The sequence below is a fragment of the Trichoplusia ni genome, unplaced genomic scaffold (genome assembly GCF_003590095.1).
Source record: "Trichoplusia ni isolate ovarian cell line Hi5 unplaced genomic scaffold, tn1 tig00003150, whole genome shotgun sequence".
NCBI classification, from domain to species: Eukaryota; Metazoa; Arthropoda; class Insecta; order Lepidoptera; family Noctuidae; genus Trichoplusia; species Trichoplusia ni.
The window spans coordinates 125,299-132,359 of record NW_020800342.1 but is presented as its reverse complement, the minus strand read 5'-3'; positions in this window follow the sequence as shown (position 1 = coordinate 132,359).

Below are 7,061 nucleotides of genomic sequence, written 5' to 3'. Positions count from 1 at the left end.
ACATGCTTCCATTCGCAAAAAGTGAGACACAGAAATCCAGGCGAGACAAATTAAATTGAAACCGTACGTAAGGGGATGAAACAAGGGCAAGTATGAGAGAGGCATTCACGGTCATGCCGTGCAATCAAATGGTTTGGTCGCTAGCCAAAAATTTCATCGTTTCCGTTTTCAGTTTTTGTTGTAGCTCTTGTTTTCTTTTTAAGGCACAGGAACTATTTACGCGCTCTCTCGGGGGAGGAAGCAGGTAGTGGCAGACGTTTACTATACGCCGTGCTAACCTTAACCGGTCTTGGTGTCATACTTTTGCTCTACGACTTTCAATATTTTCCCGTAAAAAAATTATAGTATAATTTTGATTACGAGCTTTTCTAATCATCAGGTCAACTATAAACAAATTCTAATATGTTTTAATTATGTCGTCACTCCTTTTAACGAGTCCTTTGGAGCCTCACCAAGTAGCGCGGTCGTGAATGTCCAAATTTAGGGTATGAATGTCAAACGGATAGCCTCGGGGGAGATCGGACACAGCCCACCCTTGCTTTATCATGCCCTCGGTACTTTTCAGTTTCGGAAATTATTGTATTTTACAGCAGCGAAATCGTTTTAATGTAGTTCACACAAAGGGGTAAATACAGGAAGGGCTTGGGTTAAAATTTATTGATGCTAAAGTATAACAATGTGTACTTGTAATGTAGGTCAACGCAGGTGCGCTACTGTAACAGTAGTCGTAAACTATAGACGTGTAATGTTTATGATTATGAGAATAGCGTTACTTGAGGTTGAGAAATCCGCAGTAGATTATTTCATAGCTTTTTGCATTTCATAAATAACAATTTATAGTTCTAAAGTCCAAGGCCAAACCTGTCTTCCCTGCCAAAACACAAAACCAAATAAACATAGCTTGTATAGCCAATTTCATAATATCAACACGATACAGAGAATATTTCATAGACATAGAATATTGTAGAGCACGCTAATAAGTTCAGGGCTACGAGCCTCGTAACCGTCATATTTCGTAGCAACTTCGTAGTACTCCTTCCGGCTACGGCTTGCAGAGTCTATAATGTATAGAGTAGCTGAAATGTTCTCTACAATTTTCAGCATTAAGTAATAAATAATTAACTTATAATCACATTTTCAAACATATTATGACACAATTACTATAGTATCTTTTAATAAACCTTCGTTGATATTTAATCAATTTTAAAGATTTTTTTGCATAGTTTGTTCAATTCAATTTATAGTACAAAGTAAGCCGCTTACCTGTCCGATAAGGTAATAAAGAATTAAGGCTCTATATATAAGGCTGGCAACCCTTTCAGTCCGCGGGGTCACATCCGCCGTATATGGTCGCGGGTCGCCTATTACATTTATTATTTATGACACTACAGAGGAACATATAAGGTTATATATTTTTTAAATCCGTGATACTTGAAGTATATTACTGTTTGGTTTGAATTGCACTTTTGTTTTCAACTAGACTTTGAGGCCTTCTTTACGTTTTAGTTTTAACCCTTTTTTGAATAACTGAAAGTATATGTAAAAGCTTATATCGAGCATAACGTCAAAAATATATTTAAAACGAACTGAATTAACATCACTTATAAAATAAAATCTTGCGAGAGTTTTCTACTTTTTCTTGCTTATCACTGCATTTAAGATTAAGAAATTAATCATTTCAAATTGAGCGGAGTCTGTAAGTAGGTCAATGGGGTCGTACAGTCCTGCCTAACTTACAATTACATAAGTTCCAGAGAAAATTAGACCTTATTCCATTGAAATAAAGCCGGTTTCATTTCTATGGTAAGTGTTAGTTGTGTGCAGTACTGTATAAGCATCGACCGGGATTTTGAAAAACAGCTGCAAATGTGATAACAAGACTGAGGGATGGTATTAACTTGATTTAATATATACCTATATTTGTAGAGTGTTACGTTTTCGAAACCAGAGAAAAAAAGATATTATATATTAATAGCTGATATAATGAAAACCATTCCACGGTTTTTAATATACTATTAATATTTATTGAGTCATTGGAAACAATAAAAATTGAATTTAAATGGAAAACCTATGACGGTAAAAAACCCGCTACTGCTGGCTGTAAACGCTAGACCTTTTATCCACTACGCCATCGAGATCAATGACCAAGTAATTTAAATGTCACCATTATATTTAATGCTCTTCGTAGAAAGTCACTCAGGTAAATTACTTATTTAAATTAAAGTTTCTTCTTAGTCTAGTAAACGTTATCTATCACATAAACGACTCAGATCTCTTGCAGACTCATTTGGGATTTACACAAAAGTTTTCATCAGAGTATCTTAACTTTGTCACAGTAGATGGATAGGAATTTGTCGAAATTTAAGTGCCACTTACGAAATTGAAATTGCACTTTGATGAATAACTAAAAATTAAAATAGTTGCTTCGAATAAAAATTCTTGATGTCTCAGAAACCGCATTTAGTATTTCATGAATAGTAAGTTTCAGTAAACCTACTGTATTGTTATTTGTAGATAATAAGAATTAAATTTAGGATATTCTTAAACCGAAAAATAAAGGCCGGATATATTAGTCAGATCACATATTAAAGTTAAATGAAAAAAAAATACAATATTTTTTACATTTATTACTCACATAACTAAGCTTAGCTATTTCTTTTTTATATTAATAAAAATCGAGATTACGAGTATCTCTGACTTCTTTATTACCGCCTTACATTTTTTAGTAAAATAAACTTGACCAGCTAAAACCCTAAAACCAATAAAGCAAATTAAACCAACATGAAATTAAAACACGTCAATAAGAGCAAAAGTAATTTTAATATCAGTAAACCGAGATCAAAACCCAAAAAAGTTCGAAACATACAAATTGCAAAAAATTGCATCGATGTCGCTCCGACAATATTTGGAGGCAAATTGAGTTCCGCTGAATTATTCCCGAGTTTGATTGTCGCGCGGTGTTTTGCAAACAATGCAAAAAGTGTTGCCAACACATCGTGCAAAATGTTTACAATGTTTTTAACTTGTTTCGCGAAATGCATTTGACAATTGTATTCTTTTTCCGTTTAACTTCTTACGCTTTCGAGTCTATACAGTACAACAGTGCATTGAAATATTTATTTTAAGAAATAAAACAACTGAAATAACGCGTTTGGACAAATTTTATCAAATTTTCAACGTGGTGTGAAATCATGGAAATGTCTTTATGATCTTTATTAAACAATCAACATGTTTACCTGTTTAAATAGTCCATCAAAAACATTTTCATGAAAAAAATTAAATCACATTTTCCTTCATTTATTTTTTACAATACTGTTGCTATTTAGAGAGGCAGCATTAAAATTTGACCTGATTCTGTGTAAAACCAGTGCATAAGCTATGTCCAAAACAGATCGCAAAACAAAGGTTCACATCTATGCTATAGCTATTAGCATAGCAACAAGCTCTGTCCATCTCATATCTCAATTACCTGACTGATTTGATACATGAACACACTGCACGAGATATCGACTACAGGCTACAGGCATCGTTACTTAAGGGTTAATTGATCTAACGTGATTGCTTTGTCCTAGCTCCGAACCTAACCACACACTAATTGATTTATTGAGTGTTACTCCGATATTGTTTGACTCCGGTTTTAGGGTAGATTTTCGTGAATTGTTCTGTTCACGGTCGCACCTAATCGTATTTTTGTGACATAGTAAAAATGTAATGCGAGAATAGTAAAAAAGTGAAAATGAATGAAAAAAATGCTCCGTCTGCCTTGATCCTTAGGAATGGCTTGCCCCGTGATTTTGGGCTAAGCAGTACAAAAGCGGGGTGTTGTGACCATTAACCGGTTTTACAAGAACAAAAAACGTTTCTGAAATGTCGTATATATTCTCTAATGAGCAAAATTATCGCCCGCAACGTTCGCTTGCACGGAAACGTACCTTTAATAAAGACTGGTATCCATTTATGTTAAGGCTTACTGCCTCGTTTTAACTTAGTTTGAATGGGACAAAGGAGTTTGAAATTACATTAAGTTCAGCTAATTAGGATGCTCTTGCTGTCGTCTTAATTTGTTTGGGAATAAATAAAGGTTTGCTAGTGATTCTTTTTTGTATTTTAAGATTTTTACTGAGGACAAACTTTCGGCTTTTTTATAGGCTTACTGTCTCAATTCAATTATACCTACAGTTCTTATTCCCGCTCTAACAACAAGTCAGAGTTAAGCAACTTTTGGCACGATTATAAATTTACGATGGAAGACCAAAGACAATTTTGCAAAATTGTTTTTCTTAAGCATATTTATACGGAATTATCTTTCTATAAAGTTCGGGGAATTGATTTGCCTTTTAATCTTAATAAACGCAGATCTTAGGCTAGATTTCCTACTAGAACCTAACCCAAAAATCTGGAAAGGACAATTCCCGTATATGTGTATAAATAAATGTCTGAAACGTAACGCATTAGGAGTATATGCTTGTATATGCTTTAACTGCTGTACCCCACTGTTTACCTAGACGTAACGATAGTGCATTCAAATTTGAACAATTCAACTTAAGACGTTTGCATCAGACCGTTCGGGTCGTTATTTGTAATGGGACTTGGTAACAACCTAATGGCTTCGTCTGCTATTTGTATAGCTGTAACTGCTATATTTAGTTGCTATTTATTGTAACTGCCAAACTGTCCTATCAACACAACTTTATGGTTTGGTATTACGATTATGGCATCGCAACTCCGTAACGAAGATTTGATATTGCTGGGTAAGAAACTTTAGATAAGATAAAAAAAAAAACATTTCATTTTGCCATTGTACATTTTAATCGTACATACTCATACATTTATGGATGGGATCCTGCAAAACCGCAATGACAACTATTAGAACAAATCACAGGTAGATTTTTCAAACTTTGAGGTACCAATATATTGCAAAAATCTGATTGAACGAAAGAAATACAAAAACGGGTTTTACCCAGAAATCCACGAGTGTTGCTACAAAAAATAATAGAAAAATGTTGCCCACGGACACTGTAAAAAAGCCCACAAAAATTCATTTTTCTCCTCAAAAATTCTCTTTGCACACAAACTTGAAATTTTTAAGTTAGTGGACTCGAAATGTAGGACTTGTTACAAAAAGTCCTGAAACACGAGGACCTCTACTGAGTTAAAACGTGATTCTAATGTTTGTTCAATTCTTCAACCTACATTTACTGCCAACTTGCGGTGGAAATTTAATGCATTTTATTAAAAGATGATTTGCAAATGGTTATGGGCACCTTTTGATTTTCAAAGCTACTTCATAATCTGGGTCGCGGAGATAATTATACGAAGCCAATAATTACTTTTATATGAATTTTAGTTTCTCACGTTCTAATAAAGTTAGCTTTTAATTATGTCCTTCGACAACCAAAGCAGCGATTTCTACAACTTCCCTAAATTTCTCTCTATCTTCATCCCGTAACGTTATGCCTAAACTTGGAAACCACCCATTAACATTCCTCACATGCCTTAAGCTAAAAGGCTTAATTTTCCCAGGATAAACGACCCAGGAACATTTCCAAACAGCCTCGCATTCCCGACTTGCAATAAAAGTCCACATTAACAAAAGCAACAATCAATTAACAGCAGCAACCCCAAGATTACTTCCTTCTGACTTCCTATTGTTCTTAAAAGCAAGGGAAAACAAACTTTGGGATGGAAAACTAAGGTTCAAATTGATCTGGCCAAAAAATATAATTTCAATTGGTTTTTCAACGTTTGATTGCTCGGCAAGGCTTTAGAGCCAATACTAAAGCTGTCACTATCTCCGGTTAGGCAATTTAAAAGGAATTGCCGATAGACTTTTCTTTGATATAAATGTAAGTACAGTGAAAATCTTTGTACGATCTGTTTTTGTCCGAATCAAGTTTCTTGAGGGTTCTTTGCAAGAAAAGTTTCTGGGAAGGGTCAAATAAAATAGTGAGTCCCTAGGTGTTTTACTTACCGCTGAAATCACTTGGCTTAAGTTTTATCAAAGGCAGAGTTATTTTATTCTGATCTAAGTTAATGCTACTGTGGTTCACATTTACTTAATATAATGAGAGAAAAGTGGAGAGATTCCCTTTTTTAATTTCCATTATGCAATAATTACAAAAACTAAACTAAGTTTTATTAATTATTTATTTGTGTCACTATTATAATCTTCAGAATTCATTCATATTTTCTATTATGAAACATCAGATTGGTTGTAGCCTTTGGCACAAAAAGCAAATGACTTAAAAGGAACTTGCTCCAAAAAATATACAACGAAACAGCAAAGAGAATTCCAAGCCGTTTGAAATAAGACGAATCAAGGAGTGTATAAAGTGAAAAGAATTGCAGAGCCCCGCCGGCAAGCTGTCAACACTTTGATATGCAAAAGCTACTTAACGAGCTTGGGGCTACCACCACCTCATAAAGAAATACTACTGCAGTTGTGGAAGAGGGACAGCGCACTACACTCCGTAGAGCGCTATCTATTTCCCGTAGCTGTAACGATTACAGAAGTCGTACATCTTACCCTTCCTCCGCTGGCTAAGATTCTCCTGCTCGTGTTTGACTAATAAATTCTGGAGTTAATGTGGTCACAGCAAAAAAGGGGTAAGTTTAGTCACATTACGGTTTTGTTTTTGAAGCCCCAAGTAAAGAGAATTTATGATGTCATTTTTGTATCCTTTAATCTTATCCGTAAGTTCAAGAAAAATTTGGTGTAAGATTGGTTGCTTGGATTATGTTTAATGATTAATGCAAAATCATATCTTCTTGTTTTAACAATTTACAAGAAAGAGGTTTGAGAAAATTAAGCTACCTTGAAGCACTACTAAATTAGCAGATTTCTCATCATAAATAGTTTCAATCTTACAATTTTTTTCTTTCAATTTTACAGTAATTATGTCATATGAAAATAATCTCTATATCCTAATATCTAAAAAAGTAGTAAATTCATTTAATTTCCTGATTTTACAAAGTTAGCGACCAGTACTGACCGATTTGCATTCCATCTGTTTAGCATTCATGTAACATCCCTTATTCCCGAACCGCCCTAATCCCTAAAT